Source organism: Corvus kubaryi, unplaced genomic scaffold, assembly GCF_017639235.1.
Source record: "Corvus kubaryi isolate FWS band 111438036 unplaced genomic scaffold, C.kubaryi_AGA036_p1.0 37216, whole genome shotgun sequence".
NCBI lineage: Eukaryota > Metazoa > Chordata > Aves > Passeriformes > Corvidae > Corvus > Corvus kubaryi.
Genome location: NW_024581061.1, coordinates 833,462 through 859,992, shown reverse-complemented (window position 1 = coordinate 859,992; position 26,531 = coordinate 833,462). Strand labels below are relative to the sequence as shown.

Below are 26,531 nucleotides of genomic sequence, written 5' to 3'. Positions count from 1 at the left end.
GACACATGACACATCAGACATTGATTACTGATTTTTTCTTTGCTACAATGAAATACCAGAAGTGCCTTATTAGTATTTCAAAAATTGTACAACCCTTGTTACGAAGTGCCACACATTCAGCTCCTGTCCCATCCTGCCCACATGGGTTTCAGCTGGTTTCCATACTCACCAAGGATGAAGCGACTCTTTCCATTATTCCTGACACTGGATTTCCCCCTTTCGTTTAGGAGTTTTAGTGATGAATTAAAGATTTTAAGCTTTAATGCTCATCTTCTGCTCAGACCTTGAGATCAAGCTCAGAGTGTTGTGGATGGACTTGTGCCTGAGGACTGCAAAAAAGCACCCCAGGTTTCAAAATGGGCAGGAAAGAGGATACAGAGAACTACCAGCCAGCCAGCCTCACCTTCATCCCCAGAAAGGTGACGGAGTGGCTCATTCTGGAGGCCATCTCTATCCACATGGATGACAAGAAGGTGATCAGGAGTACCAGTTTATTACCTCACTAGTATCAGTTTAGTACCTCACTAAAGGTAAATCATGCTTGACCAACTTGATTGCCTTCTGTGATGAAACAACGACTTGGATGCACGAGGCGAGAGCAGTGGATATTGTCTACCTTGACTTCAGCAAGGCTTTTGACCCTGTCTCTCACAACATCCCCACAGGCAAACCCAGGAAGTATGGGCTGGATGCCTGGACAGTGAGGCAGATTGAGAACAGGCTGAACAGCAGACCCCAAGGATCATGATTGGTGGCACAGGGTCTAGTCAGAGGCCTGTCACCAGTGGTGTCACTCAGAGTTCTACACTGGGCCCAGTATTGTTTAAATTGTTCATCAGTGATTTGGATGAAGGGGCACATGCCTCTTCAGCAAGTTCACTGAGGACACAAAGCTGGGAGCAGTGGTTGATTCCACAGAGGGCTGTGTGGCCCTTCAGAAGGACCTCGACAGGCTGGAGAGATGGGCAGAGAAGAATCTTCTGAAGTTTAACGAGAGCAAATGCAGGGTCCTGTACCTAGGGAGGAACAACTGCATGCACCAGCACAGGCTGGGGCTGACCTGCTGGAGAGCAGCTCTGCAGAGAAGGCCCTGGGGGTCCTGGTGGACAACATCTGTCCATGAGCCTGCAGCGTGCCCTCATGGCCAAGAAGGCCAATGGTGTCCTGGGCTGCATTAGGAAGGGCATTGCCAGCAGGCCAAAGAAGGTGATCCTGGCCCTCTACTTAGCCCTGGTGAGGCCACGTCTGGAGTGCTGAGTGCCGTTCTGGGCTCCTGAGGACAAGAGAGACATGGGAGCAAGTTCAGCAAAGGGCGATAAAGATGATTAAGGGACTGGAGCACCTCTCTTATAAGGAAAGGCTGAGGGAGTGGGGCCTCCTCAGCCTTGAGAAGAGACAACTGAGAGGGGACCTCATCAATGTCTGTAAGTATCTAAAGGGAGGGTGCCAAGAGGATGGATCCAGGCTCTTCTCAGAGGTGCCAAGCAATAGAAAAAGAGGCAACAGGCAGAATCTGATCCACAGCAAGTTCCACCTGAATATGAGGAAGAACTTCTTTACCAGCAGAACTTCTTTACCAAGCACTGGAACAGATTGCCCAGAGAGGTTGTGGAGTCTCCCTCACTGGAGATATTCAAGAACTGTCTGGACAAAATCCTGTGCCACGTACTTTAGGATGACACTGCTTAAGCAGGGAGGTTGGTCCAGATGACCCACTGTGGTCCCTTTCCACCCAACCCATTCTCTGATTTTGTGTGACTCTGTATTTCGAAAGTAGTAGTAATAAGTAACAGAAAGCTCTGAAGTACTGAGGCTACCAGTGCTTGTTTGCACTAAAGGTCTCTGTCACAAAAAGCTAACACAATCTACTGAATGGAAAAACAGTAACCAAAGTACAGGTTGAGAATAAAGGATGGTAAAAAGCCTGGAACTACTGTAATACTTCCAAAAAGGAGTCAGATTAGTAACAGAAATAAATAGAAAGCTCTGGAGGACTAAGGCAAGAAGTGTTCACTTGCGCTGGAGGTGTCCATTGTAAAAAGCTAGAACAAATTTACTGAATGGCGTGACTGCAACCAAAGTACAGGTTGTGAATAAAAGGTGAGGAAAAGCCTGGAACTACTGGAGTACTTCCAAAAAGGATTCTGCAACATTGAAATATACATTGCTGCATGACTGAGGCCAGCAAAAGAAGAGAAAGCCTCAATCTTTCTGAAAAAGTATGGAACTGTATACTTGCAACTAACGAATCCACCAACCCAATCGACTAGTGAAGGTGGAGAAACTCATTATCACAACACACCTCCACAGACAGCAGAGGAGGACATGGTAAAGTCTTCCTGGAATTGTCCTCCTTTTATCAACCCCTGGGAAAAAATGTGCTTTTTAATTCAAAAAGGTACCTGTAAAAGCAGAATGCCAAACTCCTGTCCACACTCCAAACAGGGGAATGTAATGCTCTAGAGGACTCGGAAAAAAAAGACAAGAAAAGAATATGTGAAAAAGGCATTAAAAAAAACCAAAACACAATGTAGCAGTAACACTGCAGGTGCATACATGTCACTGTTGAAGGTCATGACAGTGACATGTGAAGGACACCAAGGCTAGTCCATGCCAGGAGAAGAGAGGGGAGGAAGTGCAAGGCAGCCACAACAGCAATCAGGACTATTTCACATGAAAGGTGAGATAAATGATGACATCAGCGTGGCTGAAGCCTATGAGCTGTGTAATAATAACAACTAATTAAAACGTCATTTGGGAAGTCTCAGAACACAAGCTCGCACATGACGCAGTACCCGAGGCGCGAGATGAAATGTATCTGTGCTGGGGATCAATGAATAAATGCAAACAAGGCCAAATGTCAAAATGCAATTTTTAATTCACTGATGAAGGACAACACAAAATTGTGCCTTTCAATTTCTTGTTATAGATAAACAATCCCTTTTGTTGTGTTTTTGTCTATTTCCAAATGAAGAAGAAAGAAAATACTGCGAAGAAGAAAACACCACTATTTCTATGATACAAATCTAGTAGAGTATAGAATCAGTTACTTGTAACTGAGGGAAAATATCAACATGTAAATGTTAGTGTTATTTCAGGGCAGCTGCTAGTAGATTTTAACATGAAAATATGGAATCTACAGTGATGATCTGTTTTCCCATATTCAAAGCTAAGGTCAATGAGCAAAGTATTTGTGTTTAAAAATCCTCCATACCTCCCCTGCTGGGAGGGCTGACAGAATATGTTCCAAACTAACAACAAAAAGCATCAAATATCTACTCTTTAATTTTTATACGTCTGTATGTAAAAGTTTTGCTTTTTTTCCCCTTAGACTATTTCTGTTTTCTAATACATTTTAGACAATACTTTTTTAAACCACAGCAGTATTGTATTTACAAAACACTACTCCTGTCTAGTCAATCAACACATCTTTCATTTCATTCATTTCATTGCAATACCTTCTCCTTTTTCTCCCCGAAATTATTAGCTACTTTTTAAAGATTTAAACCAGTTATTAAAGTCCATACAGAAAAAAAAAAACCAAACCTTTGTATTTTGTGTAACCTGCTAAAAATAATTGCAAATATCTTCACAATAAATTGGCTCACAGAAAAGCATGTAATTTTAAAATTTTGAGATAATATTCCTGTAATTAAGCATTTGTGTATGCAATAGGTAAGGGAAAAATAAGTCAGTGTACTCATTTGGGAGGAAAACAGCTCTGCTGTGGGATGCAGCTTTCTATACATCTTTTCATGTGCAAAAAAGCAGTGATGGAGGAAGGGAAGAAGCAGTTTTCCTCTCTGCTTTGGGGCTGGTGACAGCCAGCAGAAGGGCAGAAATGCCAAGCTGAGGAAGACCCACTATCACAATGACTTTTAAGAGAGCTCCAGAACGCAGACACCACTTAAGGCATACACCAAAAAGTTTTCTTCTTCCCATACCAACAAGAATACACTTTTACTTCCTAAATGATACAAGTATATAGGCATAATGACTTACATACCTGTGGTTTACTCCAATAGTAGCAATTCAAACAGACACATTTACGATATGAAAGTCACTGTGAACTATATAGTGGAATATGTTGTTTAGTGAACAGCAGTGTACACTATGTTAAGAATGTACAGCCTATTTTATCTTCTAAGTGTTAGAGAGAGGTCACAGTAATAAAAAATGGAAGTATTAATACTGGAGTAGTTCTTGAACAGTGAGTTGCCATAACCCTATGGGGCCACAATAAACATACTGCTCCAGGTCTCAAGGATTTCCTGAGGGGGTATCCATTAAATTGTGAAACTACCAGGAAAGGACATACCACATGGGCTTCACTGAGTTTGGCTCTGGACCCAGGACAGAAATGACTGAGGAAGATACACATACAAAGCTCAAACAGATAAACATTCTGCGAAGCTTTTAGTGCATTCACGTCACGGAACAAAACCCCAACATACTATTTAGCATCTGCAACAGCAGTGTGCACTGACAAAACTGTCAACGGAGAAAGCTTATAGAGTGATGTGGAGGCAGACCAAGTTCTGAACTGCCTAAGTTACAGGCGCTGTGTAAGTTTTTCAACATAACACACAATATTCTAAAGACTACACGTCTCATGCATGGGATCATGAAGCACCAGTGTGGACAACCCTCTGTGTGGACTCATGTCTCTGCCAGCAGGACAGCAAATCCCCAGACAGGCAGCACTGGTAGGTGCAGGATGAACAGCCCAAGGCAGAACCATGTACAAACTGCCCTGTTTAAGCAGATGAACTGTTCTGGTAATAAATGTCCAGTAGCACTTTATCAGTCCAAGATAATGTCCCTCAGCAACACATTTCAGACAAACCTCTCAATCAACACAACACCTGTAACACAGCTGAGAAGGGCCACATACACCACAGTGAATATTTTTAAACATTAACATGGAACTGGAGGCAAAAGTAGAGAAAGTGAAGAGTATACATAAATTTCAGTAGAATTTATGAGCAAGGATTTACCAGGATAGCTAAAAGCACCAGATCCTTCTTTCCCAATTTAATATACTGTTTAGCATAAGAGGTGTCACATGAATATTTTTCAAGTTCTAGTAACTTGCGCTGTTGCGGTGAACCATGGCTAAAGCCAGGGCCAGTGTGGCTAAAGCCAGGGCCAGATCAAGTGGACGCAAATGTCCATTGGTTTGATGCTGCCACAGCCCAAAAGCCCTGAGCATTCATAAGGCTGTGAAAAAAATATAAATCCGTGCCTTACCATTGGCGCAGCCCTCCCCTCCCCTTATTTCTCATATTTGGTTATATTTCCAGAGAGTTCTATATTCTTCAGTAGCTAATTGGCCCTTGTTACTCCTCCCCGCCTACCCCTTCTCCCATTTGCTGTAATTCCTCCTCCCCGCCTCAGTAACACCCCCTGGCTGGTGTTCCATTGCCTACTGTGTGTTTTCCACACCCAAATTGCAGGGGGTACAAGACCCCCTGCAAGCCATGCGGTTTCGGCTTTATCTGTGGATTTCCCATTTCTTCAATAAACCCCTTCCCCCACGAAGAAGTCCCTCCACTTTTTTCCTACCTCCTTCTCGCACCTTTGCCACCGGTGGGCAAGGCGAAGCCGACCCAAAGCTTTGCCTGCCCTCCTGCGCCGCCATCGGCTCCGTCGCCCCCCGTTCGGAGCAGCCCGAAGATTGCCCGGTGCCTGGGACAGTGCGCAAGTGCAATTCTCATGTGTTTAGCAAGCACCATGCCAGACCCCTCTCACAGAATTTTGGTTCCTCCAGCTACCTCCCTCTGTGGCCCAGTTCCATCGCAGAACCCAGAAAGGCCACCACCAAGTTACATGCACTCGTTTTTCTCCATGAAAACATGAAAGTAAGATGATAAATAGACAAGAAATAAACAGACTCTGCTTCTCCTGCTCCTTCTGTGGAATTTGCAGTATAATACATGACCAGCCTTTCATTGGAAGAACCAACCTACTTGTGATAAACCACTACCAAATGTTTGGCCTCCAAGAAGGCAACAGAACATATGTCTGACAGCTACTATAATTGATTCTTAGGTGCTTTTTAATTCTTTCTTGGATTTCTTCCTGGATCTGGAGGTCCAGGATTTCATTTCTCTTGTAGTTGTATGGTTCAGATGAAAATACAGCACAGTATGTTGCTGTACAGTTTTACACTGGATGCACAGTAGAGTTTGAAAATGTTTGCTACCGTTGAGAGCTCAGTGCTTCTTCCTGGTGATGGACAGAGCTGCTCCCTGCAGGCAGCTGCAGTGGGGCACAGCTGCCATGGTGTGCACTAACAGCTGTGCACAGTCACCATTCCATTCCTTTCTCATTTACACTCTTTCTTTGATCATTTTTTCCCCTTTAAGTAACTCAATAAGGTCTGTGCAAGCAGATTTGTATCACAGAATCATAGAAGGGTTTGGGTTTGAAGGGACCTTAAAGATCATCTGGTTCCAACTCCCTGACCATGGCCAGGTATACCTTCCACTAGACCAGCTTGGCTCAAAGCCCCATCCAGCCTGGTTCACTCCAACAGGAAAGACTGATCTCCACAATACTTTCTTTTAGGAATATTAAGTGTCCCCACAGTACTTCTCTAAAAAGTCAATGATGGATATGGTGATATAGTGCCAAACACATGGTAGCTGAGATACGTGCAAAGAACTGATTGGTCACTGGCTCCTACTAGACAGGTGGAAATGGCCTCAACATGAATAATTAAAGCAACTGTCCTTATCTTTTCAGTTCTCTTTGGGGGAAAAAAAAAAAGAGAGAGAGAAGAGTAAGAGAAAGAAAAATCAAAAAAATACTCTAAACCATCTGAGATCCAAAACAACAGCTGATATCAGACTTCTCAAAATCACAAAAAATCATGACACTGAGTGACAGACACAAAGCTGGTTTCCCTTCTAAGCTTCAGCTAAGATTTAATCTCCTCTGTATGGGCAGAAAATGCCTCACGCCTAGAGAGGGAGCACCCAAACCAAGATAAACTCTGGACTAGCCTCAGACTGTAAAAAAATATTAACTTCAATTACATGGGTGTGAACTACCACATTGTCCTCTGAACTGACATTTCTCTGTAGCTTTTTTCTCTATAAAATCCCAAACTCATTCAAATTTCTCTCCAAAAAATCCATCTGGAACACCTAGAAAAACAGTCCACAATGGCCGGGCACTGGCATACTGCAGTGGCTCACTATCCTAATTTCAACAGGAAATCTCTTATCTGCTGGTGAAATCAAGGTCAAGTGGAAAATTTTAACAACCAGTATGAAGAGATCTGTTGATCATAAACTTATGTTTGTAACTAGATAAATTCTAAACATTTTTACCATTTTTTAGGTATGTATTTTTTTGACCATTTGGGAAGCAAAAGGATATGCAAATCATTCAGGAAGGAGTGATGCTCCTTTTCAAGACTGACTGACTTGGGGACAGCCACACCCAGGCTGGGTAATGGCAGGACAGAAGCTCTTCTGCCATTTGTGGTGCCAGGCCATTCTAGTAACACAACACATTTAGTAGACTCATTAAACAATATCTTCATAATGAGGTCGAGACCTTTAGAACTAAGAGTCATTGAAATGCAAATGTAACATACAAAATTACAGAAAACTCCACTTGGTTCCACCAGTGATCCCTTTAGCTGGTCCCTTGCCAGTTCAATATTCTTACAATAAAAAGCACCCATGATATGAGAAAAACAAATCTCCGAGTCCTGTGACTGGCATTGCATATTAAAAGTTTAAAAATCTCAAAGGAAGGACTGACCAAAGTGTTTGCCATGTAAGCAAGGGCCCAGTGAGGATTTTAAAATGGAGAAAGAGGCCAGCCTAACATCTGGATTTCTTATTTGAGATACATCTGAAGAATGGAAGAGACATCTGTCCCTGGATATTATCAGCAGTGGGACATATAACAAATTCTCAAAGGCATTGTCAAGGACACATCTTCTTCAGCATCTCTTAACTCAAAAGCATGGTGTGCCCCGTGCCTGAGGTAAGCACGAAGGCACTGTGGTAAGGATTCAGGGAGTGTAGTTGATTTTTCCTATTTTTACTTGCTGGAAAACAGAGAGTTTGCTTCCTCAGCCTGGCTCCTCTTCAGATAACCACAGCCTGAGAATTGCCAAACCTTATCTCACTTTAATCTCAGAGATATGAATCTTAATGAAGAATAATTAAAGCAAAGGCTGTTTTGCTTTGCTAATGGAAACTGAAATGAAAGAAAAATGGAATGAAATTATTATAAAACAATTTTCAGGTAGGCAACATCATGCCAACTAAATGCATCTTATGAAAAGCTAAAATATTTATACCTAAATATACTTTCTATAGCTGCTCTGCTTTTTGCCTTCATGCAGGTTCAGAGAAATTTCATCCTTGAACATTAAAATCATAGAAATACCACAACAGGAAAAGAGAAAACCACACATGAAATTTTATTTGAACTACCTGGATGACAACGAATTTTAATTAGGAGACCACACACCAACATTTGCAGACACACAGAGAGGAATACCCTGTGCCCAAGCTGGCCAGCCTGTAAATCAGTGGAGAGGGAGCTCGAAGCTGCTGCCCATGCTCTGCTGAGGAGTACACAGTGCATGGAATACAGCAGGAGGTGGGAACCACAAGTTGCATGACAGAGAAGTTTACTTACAACATGTTTCCCATGACTGAAAAAAACCAATTATGTTAAAACATCTTTCTTTGCAAAAATAGTAATCGCACTGCTTTTTTGAAGAAAGTACCATAATAAAGGGGAAAAATGAAACAAATGCCAAACAATCAAGGCAGTTACACAGCCACAAAAGAGAAATGGAAATGTTTAAGGGAGTGAAATTCAATTCATCACTGACCTTTGCCTGAATGAAACATTGGGAAATTTTGCTGGCTTTGGTACTGCCAGCAAAAGGTGATTTAAAAAGTTTGATGGTTTATATGAAATAGTCATACTTGATGTGTCAGTGATCTTGCTCAAAAAGTGTACCTAGTATGTCCCATTATGAAATCCTCTATTTTTTCACTTGCATAGCTGTGGGGTTTTTTGTGTTTTGTTGCATTTTTTTTAAAGAGTCTCACATAATTATGATTCACAAAAATAGCAGGTAACCTCTCATTCTGAGAGTTAACACTGAACAACTTAAGTTGGAGCAGTGTAATTGGAGCACATTTGAAGCTTATTATCTTTCCCAACAGTTAGTCCATGTTATAGATATAAAAATGTTTTTATAAACAGATATACTTTTTCATAATTTTTCCAAAAAAAAAGAAAGATGAATTCAGTGAAAAAGTTAGGCCTGTATTTTTCATGCAAATGCTTAATTAAGCCTAAAGTCAGAGATTCTGTGCATACTTTCAAGAGGTACTTAGCATCCAGAAGTCAAACTGTGACCATGAAATAGGTGCCTGGTGCCTGTGGAGACCAAATTTACCAATTCAAACTGGAATGTACAAAGTTGAAGACTGCCCTTTGAAATATTAGACTTCATGCACTTTTACTACATAAAGAAGGCACCGTGCAAGACAAAGGAACATAGTCCATTCCTCCTCATATCCCTAGCCCATCACCCTTGGCAGCAGATCATACACATCTCTTACCAACAGCTCTTGCTGAAGAGGAGGAGATGAAAACAGGACTTAGCTGCATATGTGCTTCAAGTACCAAAAGGAGATTCTTGCTTCCTGGCTACAAAAGAATCCCTTTGATTTTTATGCAGCTACCTAATTAAATTTCACTGTGCATATTAAGTTTTCAGATGTCTAGCTATTTTATGCTCAGCCCCAAATCAAAAGAGCACACATTCATAAATGACCCTTTCACTAAAAGAAACCAAACCAAAAACAAAGATAAGGTTTGTTGTATGCAAAGATATCCCCCACTCTAGTTGTTTCCTCAGTTCAACCAAGGAGAAGAGATCATGCACATAACTTCTAACTAGGTCACAGACCCTACCTTTCTAATATTTTATTCATGCACCTCATAAAAGGATGCACATTATTTCAAGTTCCAGGAGGAGCATCATGCTATGAGCAACAGCTCTTCACAAGTGCTGCAATACTGTGTTGGGATTACTTTATTTTAGGGATGGAGAGACAGATCCAATTTTTTCAGTCAGTGAGAAATAACAACATAAAATCAAGTTGTCACTCTTGACATACTATTTGCTTTAACTTATACTCAATAGTTCCTTGATGAGTTGGTGGATTACTCTAAAAGAATTCTCAAATACACTTTTAAGAAGAAAATGCATTGTCCAAAGTCTAAATTAACCACACAGAACTTACATATGTATTAGACAATACCTAATGGTCACAATGTTTTTAGAATATATATACAGAATAACTGTGTGTGAGTTTTCAGCTGGGAGATAGTGGATATCTTAAAAAATTACATGAGAATTCATCAAGTGCCATAGCTCTCTGCTCATTAACCTGGATTGTCCAAGTATGCCTGATCCAGTTTCTTAGGATCTTTACAGTCTGATGTCTTCTTTCAGGCCAGTATTTGTTACATCTGATTCACTAAGATTTAGAAATTCTATATTGAAATTTTCTATTTTCTCTCCTAGCTAGAAAATGTTGGATATCTACAACACACTCAGCACTGCTGAGAAAGACAAGGGCCTTTGCAGAGGTTAAAAGCAGGCTCTGGGCACTGAGCCAGTCTCCAAATGTTCTTTGCCCTGCTAAACTGTGTTTGGATTTGCTGTGAGAGTATACAGTATCTGCACAGAAACTCTTGAAATACCAGGGGCAACCTAATGTAAAAAATAGAAAAGCAGCAGAAGAAACTATTTAGGAGCCATTTTTCCACTTCATTTGCTAACAGAATATGACTTACACATAGATACTGGACCTAGAGTAGCATCTGCCTTTTTGGGTTGGATGCTTGCATTTGACTGCAGAATATTTAATTTTACACTGCACAACATGTTTTAAGTTCTTCAGGAAAAGAAGTCAGGATCAAGTCTTGCTGGATGGGGATAGCTGTAAAAATGAACATCATGAGAGATAAAAGCAACTGAGTTAAGAATTAACAGTTGCTTTTTTTCTTTTCTATTATCATACATAGATTTTGATGTGACATCATACTCCATGCAAGCACTTGAAAATGTTACTCTTTTGGAGATGTCGTGCAAAAAGGTGAAAAAAGAAAGCGCTTAAGGTCAGTTGACATGAAAAGAGAAACCAGTCTCAGGGTACACAGGGGATGCAGCAGAGAGAAGAATTTTTCTTGTAGACATGCTGCCTGGACCAGCACGGGCTGACCAGTGCCAGACCCATGTTGACCCACCAGAGCCAGTTGTGGAGCTGGAGCATAGGAGGAGAGGGTGAGGGCACTGTGATTGCTCAGTCCTGAAAAGAGAGGGTTACAGGGAGACCTACCCACTATCTGCTACTGCTTGATGGGAGGGGACACAGACTGTCCTCAAAGGTGCACAGAGAGGGAGGGGAGCATCGACCAGAGCTGCAACATGAGATATTACACGGCAATATTAATGGGAAAAAACTCTTTTTATTTTCAGGGAGGTGAAACACTGAAACAGAAGTCCAGAGGGTTGGCTGGACTTTCATCCTTGGAGATGCTCAAAGCTATTCTGTGCATGGCCCTGAGCAACCTGATCAGATGGGACTCAGGCTGGTCAGCAGGATGGACTAGGTGACCTCTGCAAGTCCCCTCCAACCTATACGATTCTCTGATCTCATCTTGCTACCTCTTGTTTCAGTGGTGCCAAATGTCAGTGTTTCTTTGTCTCACCCTCTCCTCAGCATCAAATGATCCAGACATGGAAGACAGAGTAACAAATAAGTGTTTAAATTAATCACCATCTATATCCACTTCTTTCCATTTCTCCTTTTCTCCGTGCTTGAAAGACTGGAATATTTGCTTCTCAGTATGCACTGGGCATTTCCTCTGCTCTTCTGCTTTTTGCATCTCTTGGTGATTTACTTGCCAACAGCACACAAAACAGGATAACTTGAGAAAATCAAGAAAACATGAGGAGGAGAACAAGAACTATATAGAGAAAGAAAAGCATCATCTCTTCCTTTTTAGCAGCAGGCACCTGTAACTTATTCAGCAAGGCAGCGACTTAATGGGCAGTGCTGTGCAGGACTGCTTTGTGTACAGCATTAAAGAATCAGTTCAGGAAAGGGGGTGAGAAGGACAAAAAGCTGCTAATGCCAGTGTTTAACTGTCAGTAGAGGCTAAACAGAGGGCTGATGGGCTGTGCCATTCTGTGCATTCTGTGCTGTCATGCTGAATATGTTCCCCAAATTCCCTGTATTGGTGATACAGGTATGCAGGGACACTCATGATATGGTGGGACAACATCAAGCGACAGGTACAACAAATACTGCTATTTAGAAACTGTCGAACCAAAGGAGATGCTCTGATGCCCCAAAACATGTATTAGGCAGGGAAATTTCCAAAGGTACTCCATAAAGTTTTGTGGTATGTATCACATGGACTGAACTAGCCAGTTCAATAATAATGACGTGATCTGCTCCTTGCAGCTCATGTTGAGGCAGAACCTCAATGATTTAGTGCAATGATTTAGTCAAAAGAAAATAGAAGATATGCAAGCAATGGTTAGGCTGTTTGACTCTCCGCAGTGTTCCTGCCAGGAGTACATGCAAGAACATAGCAGTATTTGCAGTGATACAACTCAGTACCAGTATTCCCAGCAGACACTGAGCAACAGAGATCATTGAATAAATTTTTTCTTTTTAGAGAAGGTAAATAATAGCATTATTAGAGACTGACAGAGGACAAACAAACTAAAGCAACTCAGCAAACCCACACAAAACCTGGGTAATTAAACTCCTGTTTTTCACAGCAAGGATGCCTGGAATCTCAACACTGCAAAACATGTGACTCTCTTCCCCCATTCAATTTTCCTTAAATCAGCTCTTTTCTTCACTATCCCAACCAAACACAAACTACATTTTGAAAGGATCCATTTTAAGAGATAAGCACAACTCCATAATGAAACTACTGAAATCAAAGCCCAATCCTCTGGTACTTTGTCACATGGCTCCTGGGAAATGCTTCTGGGAGTCATTAAAGAAGCAAGTACTCAGTGGCTCTCATCTTAAAGATGTTCAGTGCAAGACTCACAGCTATCTTATCTGCTAGTCACTAATGCATAGAAGCAAACTTTGCAATGGTAATATCAATGTGCTCAACACCAGTAAATTTCCAAATAGCTTTGCACTGCAGATATTGTCCACACTGGATGTAAGCCATGGTAATACAAATGTGGTTTAAGGTTGGTGAGATTTCCAGCCAGTGTCTCTGCACTGACAACAATCTCTTCTTCAGTTCATTTTCTCATCTTACTGTCTATCCAATCTGACTATTACACCAGCATACCAGGAACCCGCTCCAAAGGAGTACTTATGAGGGTGGAAATGTTTTACTTTAAATATTTTCTATGAAAGAATAAATGCATACAGTTCCCACCTCTGCATCTTTGTTTTCAGGATCCAGGCATTATTAACAACTCTTTTGATAAGGAAACTGTTAGTGTTTTTACACAATAAGAGGTGATGCTAAGGATTAATAATATGTATATGTAATGTTTATTAATTTCATAATGAACAACTTATTTGCACTTATAACCTATACCTCAGCTACAAAGACAGCACAGCTGCCCTCCACTAGTCACCACAGTCACATTGCTTTAATCCTACAATTCCTCCACCAAAACTCACGGTTAAGAAAAGCTCAACCAATGTAAACCGCATCACTTCTGAATCGCTGCTTTGTGAGCTATGGGAATGCCATAGCAGCCACAATGTATTAACTGCAAAGCACTACACCTATCCTGAATTCTCCTTCAGAAAACAGCATACCTGGTGGGACCTAGCACCAGAGCAGCAATAGGTGAGAGGCAGCCAAAGCAGTGCCTGCCCTTTTCAGCCCTTTCAGCTGGCCAAGATGCTGGTGGATGGCTCACCTGTTGGATGAAAGCAGCTCAGAGTAGGATCACCCTGGGAAGGGGCTGTGTTACAATAGCTCTCAGCATAGCTGACTGCTGCATTGCTCACTGCTGTGACAAACTCTGGAGCAAGTCCCAGGAAGCAGGAGTGGAGAGAGGCAGGCAATGCCAGCCCAGCCCAGCCCAGCGGAAGCAGAGGGCACTGTTTACACTGCAGGTCAGCTCCTGTTCCCCTGTCTGACAATGGCAAATCTCTTTGTCACTTGGCAGTTCTGGGAACAGAATATTATCTTGTGAAATTACAACACTGTTTTAATGCTACCATTATTAGCATTGTCTTCAGACAATAAAATGTTCTTTTGCAGTCGCTGTGGGCTCCCAGCAGTGAATACACACTGAGTCACCCTACATTAACTTAAATAGCACAACTGTGTGAACACATGTTCTTCAGTTAAATCTACACACACTCAAAAGTAAAAATAAGCAGATCTCCAAGGAAGAACTCACCTTCTACACAATACAAAAGAACCCTCACTGTGTGCTTCCACAACCTCAACAAACATGTGGCGAAAGGCTTAGTAAGACTACTCTTATTTTCTGATCTGGTAGTAAATGAGTACACAAAGCTGCCCCCAAATGGTTATGTAATTAAAAAAAATGCATGTGCCTTAACCTGGCTTTATCTATCCCAGGACCTTCACAACAGAAGCAGAGGTGGCACCAACAAGCAGCCACCGTGCACCACGATGCCAACGCAGAGCAGCTTCCATTCCCCTCCTTTCCCTTCAATTCAGAACAGCATCTCTCAAGAAGAATTATTGCTCAGATGCTTTCTCAATATCTGTAATAACATACCCTTCATGTTATGCTCAACCCCATTCAGAGCAGGAGATACCCAGAAGATCTCAAGGTGGAGCACAGGGACAGTCTACTGCCCAGACATTCGCTCTAATCATAGGGCTCACTGTGCTGCCAATCCACCATGCACTGCTGATACCAATGCACATAAAACCAAAGCAAACAACTGATCTGTGTTCAAACTTGTCTGTGCTTCTGCCCCTTAACTAAACCGTCACTAGGAATAGAAACTGCATAAAGTAAGAGATTCCGTACCTTGAAATGAAACTACAGAAGGCACAGAGGGTTAAAATGAGCACACTTCTTTTTTTTTATTGTTTTACACCTCTGAAATCATCCAGCACAGTCCTCCTCACACCAAAGCTGCACAGCTGCCTGCAGGCACATTATTTTACACTTCCTGAAACAAAACCTCCTACATCTAACAGCTCTAACACACAACCAGATATACCCCAGCCACATATCGTCATTTTAAAAGGATTTTGCTGTTGTGTGCACTCAAAATACTGGGCACTTAAACAACTGTCCTGCCTGATAGAGCATTACTTCAGTATGATATGAATTCAAGGGATGCAAATTGAGGCAAATAAAGCATTCATTACACCAAAGATACCTTAATTCCCTTTCTCTAAGAGGAGTTCTGATGTGCTCACCAGAAGCTCCTGTCCTTGCCTTACTTCTTGCAGGAACTTCTCTGTCTTCCTGTCCAGTAATTCCTCATGGACAAGAGCTAGGGAAAGGAAGTCCCCAATTGCTTGGCAGGTTTACGCTCAAGTTAGAAAACATGAGTAAACAATACAGCATACTAAAGCGTTCAAGTGAAGATCTAGCTATAGGAAAACTAATACTAATAAAAAGCCTTTGTTTTTTTACCATAGAGTAAATCTGAGGGGGACGTAGTTTCACAACTCCCCTATGTTTTCGATTTCTCCCTCTCTACCTCAAAGCAACAGTGTCTAACTCAAAGAAAAGCTACTTTCTTGCCTAACTGTGAGGAAAGCTGTGGACTGTAACTTCTTACATATCCAGAATGAAGACAATACTTAAAAATCTGAAGAAACAGATTTTTTACCCCCATACTGGAATCCTTAATTTCTGCAATTGCCTGTACAGAGCAATGAACAACGTTAGACAAACAGCCAGCAGTCTTAAACTTCACTTAAGCCCCGTTTTGGAGCTAGATGGGAGGAGCTGGCAGCTGGCCACCTCACCAGCGACCAAGGCGACAGGACACACTATCTTTTGGAGCTGCTTTTACCCTACACTAATTTCCTCTGTTATCCCTGGCAGGTCTCTTGTGCACCTGTGCAATGCAAGCCTGGTTATCTCTGCCAGCCCAAAAGAGTCGAGCCCAGCCCACAGGGTCCCTCCCCATGGCTGAATTACAGCCAGAACGAGTGTGCCCTTGTCCAAAACATACACTGTGTGCCGAAGGTTTTGTGACTGCTGGGGCTCCCTTGGGTCCCCATGGCACAGTTTATGTGGCGGGCAGAGTCAACAGCTTCCCCAGTTCTCTCTTCTTCACCCAACAGCAACAAAATGCAACATGTCCTGTGCATGGAAAGTGGCTGGAACAGCAATGCCAGAGATATTTGGGACACCTCAACCTGGTGAAGAAGGGTAGCACACTACAGTCACCAAACACTCATGAAAGCTTATCATACTCACCACGAAAACTAATGACTTCAAGCCCACGGACAGAGGGCAAGGAGTAGGGACAAGAGAAATTTGTAGGTGTTTGCACCCAGGTCCCTCCTGCCCTTAAGTTTATTGCTCTTGCATGGATTTCCTTCCCCCAGATGAGGCCATTGAAAGCCTTGCAGGTCATGGGGGGGCTGGTGTCACCCTTGCATGTGACAGTCCACTCCTTCCAGACAAGGGAGCCAGAAACAGCTACTCCAGTACTGAACACAACTAGCGTAAATGACAAAGTAGCAGCGGGATTGAGGGAAATGTTAACACAGTATTCCTGAGCTAACGTTTTCTCTGTTCGACATCACTACCAGGGAGGGAAGGGAGCAAGGTTTCTGGGGCAGGTTGTTATGGCAGCCCTGCACTGCCTTGCATCAAGATTGCCTAAATGGCAAAGTGCAGCACATTCAGCTGAGGGCTATCTCCTCCTGTAAGCCACTGCTGCTTATGTGGAATCAAGATGGATGTTTTTAAACACGCTTCCTAACTGTTGGTATTTTCATAGTAGTTGCAGGTGAATCCTTCAAACAATACCGTGTAAAAATGACATAAACCCTCAAAATTTCAGGTCAGACAATTTGCTCTCCTGCTTAACACCCCAGACATTTCAAACAAGGAGAGATGTGCAGTGCACAGGGGTAGTCTTCTAGAAAAGCTGCCTTTCTGGGGCTTACACCTCATCCTCTGCAGCTCCTGGAAGGCTTATGCTTCAACCATGTGAAAATGTTATCACTTATTATTACACTATATTTCATGCTCAATATTTATGCCCTTTTCTCCAGTACCAAAAGCTCATGTTGATACCTTAAACTTTACTGTGCAAATGCAAGACTTCTATTTTTGGGATGCCTTTTTATTTTTTTCCTTTTCTTTCTTCCCCCTCCTCCCTCAGACAGGAAAGTAAGCTTAAGATTTATTCAAAATCCAAGAGCAATGCAATCTTGTTGAAAAAACATCTAAGATGACAAAACACCCTGAGAATTAAAATATATTAAAAACACCAAATTTTTTATTTCACACATTCAATCCTAGAGTGATTTTTATTAGTCTACAGAACATTAAAGCCTTGTAAAGTCAGATTTACAACCGAACTTGAAACAGCCCCATCTATAGCCTATGAAATGCTGTTATAACACAAATTCTAAGTGTCAAACTTTAGTGAATTATGTAACTCAGCACTTCCCCTCTTTTTTAGCTGTAATGTTATATGAAAAGAAGCTATCACAAAAACTGCCTGACCTTGTGCTGTAAATATCGTATTATTTTATTTATCTCACAGCTGTCATGAAAGTAAAAGTGAAAAACCACTCATTAAATTGCTGATTTTGTGAACTTTTTTGAAAGCTTGAATTTCATTATGAGTTCTGGATTAAAATACATGGATAAAAGCAAAGGGATAAGATAAAATAGGAATGAGTAGGTAGATCAAAAATCAGGTTTTTAAGCTTTGTATTGTAAAATGCATGGGAGGCAACAGTCAACAAGAAATATCTGTCAAAACCACCAATTTGGGCAGTATTCAAAATAAAGAACTGCGTATTTCTTCTTGTTAGATTCTCCTAGTTTCTTGTAATTGCTCCAGGACTTCAGCACAAACATAGAATATTCTGATTTTTGGGCACAATCTTTGGGTAAATCTCTTTTGTTTTCTTCTCAGTAGCTAAAAATAAAATTTAACACGTATTAACATTTACCTAATTTCCACAGTTCACAAAGTGAACAAATACTGCTCATTCTGAAGAAATTTATGTCAGTAAATATGCAAGACCTACATGCATACATGCATTTCTCTTGAAGTACATAGAAGCCCAACAACATGGAGTAAAAACCACACAGAATTGCTAAATAAATCTGTAAGTGCTACATTTTCACAGTGAAGCACCACATTCTATAAACGTTACAGCTTTTTCATGTGATGTCATGCATGCACTGGAAAGATAAACACATACCATGCTGCTAGTGAAAACTTCTATACAAGATCGTGATCTTTTTTTACATTACCTTACTAATCCTTATAAAACTGCTTTTCTTCCCCACTTGAATTCAGTTATATTCTTTCATTCATCACCAGTAGAAAGCAAGTAACTGAAATGTCAAATGCCGCCGTTAATACCAGTGTTGCAGGAGAAAGCTTAAATCCTGAAGAGATAATTAGGATTATAGAATCATTAAGGTTAGGAAAGGCCTCTAAGATCACTGATCACTTAGATCACTTAAAATGATTTAACCCAGCACCACCACATTCATAACTAAAGCTGTATCCCCACACCACACTTCCACGAACGGTGATTCCACCACTGCCCTGAGCAGCCTGTTCCAATGCTTGACCACCCTTCCAGTGAAGAAACTTTCCTAATATCCGATCTAAAACCCCAGGGAGGCGACTTGGCGCTGTTTCTTCTTGTCTTTGTACCTGGAAGAAGAGACTGATCCCCCAGCTCATTACAAGCTCCTTTCAGGTAATTGCAGAGAGCAATGAGGTCTCCCCATGAGCCTCCTTTTCTCCAGGCTAAACAACCCCAGCTCCCTCAGCTCCTCCTCATCCCACTGTGGCTCCAAACCCTTCATCTGCTCCATTCCCCTTCTCTGGATACACTAATTGGGAATACATAGTTCTTTTACATTACTTAGATATATGTAAGGGGGTGTGTGTGCGTTTATAGTATTTATTTATATATTTCATTCTGAATGCCAGAAAAATCACTGCTTTCCTGCCCAGCATACTTCTCCATCTCCTGCAGAGAAAGATGAAGATCCTAAGCAAAATGTCATTGTTTATAATACAAAATATTTTATAAAGAGTAAACAGAATCTACCTCATGGATGGGGGAGATAAGAGTAAGTGGGAAATGTCAGAAATACTGTCAGAGTGAACCTATTCATTAAAGAAGTTATTTAGTTCCTAGACTAAAATACCAAAGTAGAAAAATAAATGATGATCACCATCCCCCCAGATCACTCAGATTTCAGAGAGGAGGAAAAAAAATCACTTCTAGACTAACAAAAATGACAGGATATCAAATGTAGTCATCACATCTTGTAAAAACTTTTCTTATTTTCCTCATGATGCAAATTAAAGCTCCTTCTCCCCGCACAAAACCTTCTCTTTCAAGACATTTTCTGGATTAGCTCCAGGGGAAGGGAGAAGCACAGATGAGCTAAAACATGTAACCCAACTTATCAAACACACTGCAAGGCTGGATGCATATGGAAATGAAATATATTCACAAGCAGATAGACTAGATATGTCAGTATGTTTTTGCCATCTCTGATATAAAAATAGGTGTCAGCAAAAACCCAGTATAAATTCTTGCAAGCCCCTGCAGGAATGCTGCTGTTTTCCTCCGGATTGTTCAACCAGCACAACCACTCAAACTCCTCATAATTAAGGAAAAAAAGGGATGGGAGGGGGTCCACCCCTAACCCTCTCTCCTGTTGTGTTAAAAACCCCTACCAAAAACCCCCAAATTTTTCACATTAGTTGTAGAAAGTACTCCTGGGTCATCACCACTGACCCAGGGTTTGTCCCTTGTCCAAGAGGGAATGACAGCATTCCCTTCCTGTGGTACTGGTACCATCACTGGGGGTCAGGAATGAAGTCAGGAGCATTCAGTGGCCTAGAAGCAAACCAAAAAAAATGTATCTGCTTTTAACAGCAAAAGTGATGCAAAGCGTGCTCCTACAAGCTTCACCTTACCGAGGAAAACCTCCCTGGCTTTTTCTGTTCTGTTTTTCTGTGAGCAGGCATCACAACCGGCATGTGTGGGGGCTGATGCCAAGTGCTCCTCAAACTCAACACTCCCACATCTTGGATGTGTGTGCCTGTGCTCATGCACGCATAAAAGACGGTGGCAAACTGTGGCAGCTGTGACCTGAAGGAAGCATCAAGCACAGTCGGCCACCCTCCGAATCAATTTATGCAGACTGCACAGATGCTCTCCTCCAACACCAGTGTGGGCAATGGCAACACACACAATGAAAAAGGAGCTCTCTTAAAAAAATTAAACCAAAAATAAATTACAAAGAGGAATTAGAAATGTTTTGCCTTCAGGCAGCTCTTGGTTTCTCCTCCCACCCAAAAAAAGCTAATGTGTTGCTTTTGTAAGCTATTATTAATTCCTATATACATAAATATAGCGATTTCATGCCTGTTCTCGAAAATTAACAAATTGAACTGCCAAAACACACCCCACTGTATAACCAAAATGCAATATCTTGTGCTTCACTCAAACTTCTCAATTACAACTTGTCTTTTTTCTGCATTTCTTTCTCTTGCTTTCTCTTTTTCCTTCCTTTTTGGCCCAAATTTCCAAACTCCAAATTTTAGTAGATTAAATTGGTAGAAATCTTGCTCCTGAACAAAATCACTTTGTGATCTGCAACTGCAGCAGACAGCCAGGCTGCAGCCTGAGGATGCTGGATCAGCCACGGAGTATGGAGCATTTCAAATTTAGGTCACTTGTGCTTCTCTGACCCCAGTGAACAGCAATGGCGTGTTTTTCCACACTTAACTGTTTTCCTGCTGACCCATGTCTCGAACAAAAGAACAAGTCCCAATGCAATTTAAAGAACAAGGTCAGCACAGGAGATACTGAATGCTAAATATGCTATGAAAAGGGCGAAGTGACTGGGAAGAAGAATTCACTTTCCCAGAGTTTGCTGATGGACACTGAAGGTGCAAACACTAAAACTGCACAAACACTCATCCTTTGGCCGTGTTTGCTGCCTGCATGACTGGGACCCGAAGGGGGGAGAGATGGCAGGCAGAAATTGTCACCATGTGAGGCAAAACGGAGCTGAGCCAGCAGCACACACGATAAGAATTATCTCTGCTGGAGGCTGCTCACTGCTGCGCCAGCACCTCGACTCGGCGCTGACAAATGCTGGGGGGAAGCCGGTGCCGCGGCCGGAGCCCACTGAAGATAAATACGGCACCTCGGGCGCTGAGGCTGTCAAAGCAGCAGAGTACCCACCTTGCTGCAAATGAGCCAACCCTGCCACGTTCAACAGAGTAAAACTCCTTGAGGAAGTAGCTGCTTGCTGCAGGAAGGTGGGAAATGTAGCCAGGTCCCAATGGTAGTGGAAGGTGAAAGAGAGAAAGCCCCAACTCTCCTCCCTTGGGGAGGGTTGGAGCAGGAGGCAGGGCAAGCTCCAACTGCTCCTTTGCACAACACCTACTCAAACTGCTTTCTAGTTGTTGGACTCAACATTTGTGGTTTTTTCTCCTATAGTTCTTAAAAAAAGAAAAAAAAGAAAAAAAGGATTATACGCTTTGCACAACACAACTGTTTATACAAAAGAATGGCTCCTGCACAACTGTGGTGTTAAACTACACGTGAATCCAGAGGGGAAAAGCTTAAGGGACAGCAATACGAGGTATTTTAGCTTGCTCCTAACTCTTATCCTACTAGTTCAAAACTCCAGCACTCCCCTGTGGACATCCTCAAGCACAAGCAGCATAGACAGTCCAAAGGAAGGTAACCTGGAAGGAATTTTGCACAGAGGCTATAGGCTTAGCAAAAGATTAACAGAGGGATCAACCAGAGAAGTGACACCTACTGAATACACACTGGCAAATAAAGCAGCCAAGCTTGTCACTGGGCATTGCATAAGATTCCCGAAGGGAAAAACCTATCTGGACAGGCTCTAGTAGGAGGAGGAGCTTTGTTTTAATGAGTTTTGGATAAATGCACGGGTTAATGATGTTTTACCCAGAGGATGAAATAGTGTGGCTGGGAAGATTAGAGCAGTGATCTCCTGTACTTGGCGCTAGTGAGGCTGAATCTTGAATCTTCTGTCCAGTTCTGGGCCCTCCACTACAAGAAAGAAGTTGAGGTGTTGGAGCGTGTCCAGAGAAGGGCAAAGGAGCCCAGGTGAAGGGTCTGGAGCACAAGTACTATGAGGAGCAGCTGAGGGAGCTGGAGTTGTTCATCTTCCTGAAAAGGAGGCTCAGGGTACACCTTCTCACTCTCTCGAACTGCCTGAAAGGATCTTGTAAGTGAGGTGGGGTCAGTCTCTTCTCCCAGGAAACAAGCTACAGGACAAGAGCAAACAGCCTCAAGTTGTGCCACAAAAGGTCTAGATTGGGTACTAGGAAAAAAAATTTCATGAAAAGCCCTGGAACAGGCTGCCCAGGGAAAGGGTTGAGTCACCATTCCTGTAGGTATGTAAAACATAGGGAGATGTGGTGCTCAGGGACATGATTTAATGGTGGCCTTTGCAGTGTTGGGTTAAGGGTTGAACTTGGTGACACTGTATGTCCTTTCCAACCTAAACAATTATTTGATTCTCAGTTTTAAAGAATAGAATAAGAAGATGTGGCAGAATAGATCCAGCTTGGGAAAAAAAAAACAAACCACACTTTATGGAGACGGAGATAGGTTACATGAAAGAGCTGAGAATGAAATTATAAAGGGAAGAAAAGTCAGTATCATCTCTATATTATGACAACAGAAATCCGATCTGTCATAGTAAGTTCATATTGTCTAATTTAGTTAATAGATTTTTAGAAAAACAGCAAAGTTCGTTCATAGGGTACAATTTTTTTCACTGGTGGGAGATTTGCAGGAGAATCAGAAACAGGCAGTGTTCTTATAACTTGCACATATATAAAAGACTAATAAGCAATTAGGAATTACAAACGTTAGGAAAAGGGGCTGATCCTTTCTCCAGTCCTGCCAGCTCTAGATTATTCTCTACCATCTCTTATACAATGGCTTGTAAGATCTAGAACTAGAGACCACAGGTGGCAAAGCCTTTTCCCAGTTTCTGTAGCAGACCATTATCTGGATTTATGCATCTACAAAATGAGTAGTTTTACATTTTCCTCTGTTAATTTCTGATTCTTGTTACATGACCCCTATATTGAAAGTTTCTTTTGTACTTCAGTTTTATTTCTCACATTTGTGCTTTTCTTTCCTGGAATACTTCAAATACTGTTTATAAAAGTATATATAAAGGGTATAAAGCATCTATGACTGACTGCCTAGATTAGGTATCCACACAAGAGAGACACAGAGTTTGTTGCAATGCCAACCAACATCAACAAGGACCCAACTTCAGTGGGGTCAGAATCAGACCTTCAGAGCCACTATTCCCCTCTGCAGTTGGGCATCTTTATATGGCTAACTGTTGTGAGGCTCCCTCCCATTGTATTTCAGACCCTTGCTGGTATTATTCCCAAGTATTTTATGGCATTACCCTTTTTGAAGTCTCTCCACAACATGCAATAGTTTCATTTCGGATTAACTTCTGTAAAGTTAATTGCAGTTTTGCATTTTGTTTTATGTTTCTGACCTCTTTAGGTTCTTTTGAACTTTGAATATTTGTCCAGACATGTATTTTCAGCTCTTCATAATTCAAATGTCATTCATACAGCAGCTGAATCCCCTTCATATCATCAGTTTAGTTTAGAAAGGACAAAAATGAAGCCTTTTGGAGAGGCGAAGCAGGACAAAGTTTTTGAGGAAACGCACAGATAAATCCTGTTTTAACACACTCCCCATCAGATTATTTTGCTGAAGCAATTTTGACTGGAAGTCCTAAAATACTGGCAGAAATGAAACAGAACCTCTTTTGAAGGAAAAAAACCCCAACAACCCAGAATTAAAGTTATATAAGCTCAGACTGACTTCTTTAATAAAGCAATGGGAAGCTGCAAACTGAGGAGAAAACATCAGTAACAGACCCATGGATCAGAGATTATATTGCTGTATTAGAGAAAAATAGACACGACAGAGATGCCCACCTACTGGGAATACTACATAAAATTGCTGCTTAAAAATTAAGAAATTGCAGAAAATCATTCTTTATAGTTACAGCTAGGTTATTTTTAGCACCTGAGGAGTTTTTTTATTTTGCTAGTCTAACAACAGTGCCTCTGCAAACAAAACGCAGGAACTCGGGGAAAAAAAAGAAACAGTTTGTACTGAAGACTTGAGTTTGGAAATGGACAGCTGTTTTCAATAAATTTTCTGCAGTAGACAAATATAGAAAAGAAAGGTGATGTAGGGACCATATGGTGTGTTAATTCCAGTTGTGACAACAGCTCTGTTGTCTGTCTATCCCTTTGCTAGACTGTGAGAAAATGTGCAACTTGTGTCACTGACACCAGGAGCAAAGCCCAGTCTCATCAGGCATGGCAAATATTAATGTATAGGTAAATAAAAGCTTGGAACTGGGACCAAAAATTGAATGACCAGCCTTGCAAGCCATCTCTTTCCTGATGGGGAGCACTGCTGAGTGCACAAAGAGGTAACTTTTTAGGTGTTCAGTGCAGCTTGGATAAACCAAACCAAAATAACCCTGGAGCAAGGAGGAAACATGCAGCTTTTGAAAAAGAGCATACAAGAACAACAAAAAATTATCCATACAGCATGCTTGGAAAAGAAGCCTGGAACACTCTCCTATAAATCCAACCAGTCTGTACTGCACTAGCACAAAACTTAAGTGTCAAACAGGACACTGGCATAGGCACTGTGGGTAAGAGCACCCCACCTTTGTGGGAAGGGACAGCCTCAAGAGCCGGGTGGTGATGCACCCACACCTTCCTTCCAGGCAAAGGAATGAGGAGAGGACAGGGCTGTCCTGTACTGCCAGTCCACAAACTGGCCCACAAACAGCCTGCATCAGGATGCTGGAAACAGGTATTTGGATTTGGAGCATGGAAAGAAGCAAAACAGCCTCTGCTTTCACATTCTGTACCGGAGCATGGCAGCTGTTGGAGGCAGACCTCGGCTTTGCCTCCATGCGTTAGTCTCCTCATCTGGCAGGCAGGCAAATAGTACACTTAGAGAAAACAAAACAAGGCAAACAAACAAAATAACCAACCCCCCAAAAACCAAAACCCTCCAAAACCAAAAAACACAACCCAAACAAAAAACCCCAAATCAAACCCAACGACTCAACACAGAAATAGAAGGAAAAAGAAGGAAACCACCAACACCATCTCCCCCCCCAGCACTCTGAAATCAATTAGACTACGGTAATAAAAAAATCACTCTAATCTATTTCAAGCTTGAAAAACTATAGGATACTGATTCTGTAGCAACTGGAAATGAGAAAAGCCTCTCAGACATCCAGAAAAAACACTGAGTAGCAAGGGGATATGGAACCGGACAAACTAAACAGGGTGCTCAGGCAGGACACAAATTCTTAAACTAACTGCTGTCAAAATACATTTTTGGTAGGTAAATCCAGATAGACCTACAATTTTTTTTATCTCTAGATAATTCCCCAATGTCATTGCTGCTGCTATTGAGCTATAAGGAGCAAAGCACATGAAAAAAGGAAATTGTTCTTGCTAGGTAATGTAATTCAAACTCTAAATATTTATTTACTCTTGCAGGGGAGAGGGAGCAGCTGGAGCACAGCTGGGATAACTCAGCAGCACGAGCCGCCACGTGCTCCCCACGCCAGGGCCTCTGGCTGGACCGGGAGGCTGCAGGGGAAGGAGGAGCAGAGCCAGGCTGGAACACACAGCTGTGGTCCCAGCAGTTCCAGCTTCCACTCTCCACCCAGCACACAAACTCAGCCTTAAGACATGGTCCACCTTTGCCCATACTGATGAGACGAGGCTGGATTCCCACCCACCCCATCCCCAGCAGTGCTCCTCTCCGTGCTACATCCAGCATCAGTGTCCCTGGAAGGGTCCCATGGATGTGTGCCCCAACCTCACCCCAAGATCTGGTCAGGAGCCCATTCCAGTCTGAGACCAGCTTCTGTAGGTACCGTTCCAGCACTGGTACGTTACCTCTCTGACCTAAAATGAGGCCATTTTGGCCCAGCAGCACATCACCAGGACACTGAAGAGACTCTGTGTCTGGGCAGGGTCAGACTGCCAAGAGAAGAGGCTTGGTGATGAGGATGGATAACAATGGAATAAGGCCTCTGCAATTGATGAAGGCTGCTGGGATCTGTACTCCACTGGGAATGTGGCTTTGCCTGCATCTCGGGTGGCAGCAAGACCTTTCTCTCTCCTCTGAAAAACCCTTGGGTTACACTGGTGCAACTGCTTGTAGAGAGGCAG

General features: G+C 42.1%; 1 protein-coding gene across 5 annotated transcripts in view; it reads right to left on the bottom strand.

Annotated features, from left to right (window-relative positions):
* FAM110B (family with sequence similarity 110 member B) overlaps positions 1-26,531 on the bottom strand; it is a 115,538-nt gene that overhangs the window by 17,523 nt on the left and 71,484 nt on the right. The window contains exons 1-2 of one of the 5 annotated variants that reach the window (XM_042022575.1): positions 1,935-1,945; positions 617-621 (exon numbers count right to left, since the gene is read on the bottom strand). The exons of 3 other annotated variants lie outside the window; for them this stretch is intronic. The gene's annotated coding sequence lies outside the window, so the exon portion shown is untranslated. Of the gene's footprint in view, positions 1-616; positions 622-1,934; positions 1,946-2,402; positions 2,427-26,531 lie in introns of those variants that run through there. One more of the 5 variants, XM_042022576.1, reaches the window with a different exon arrangement.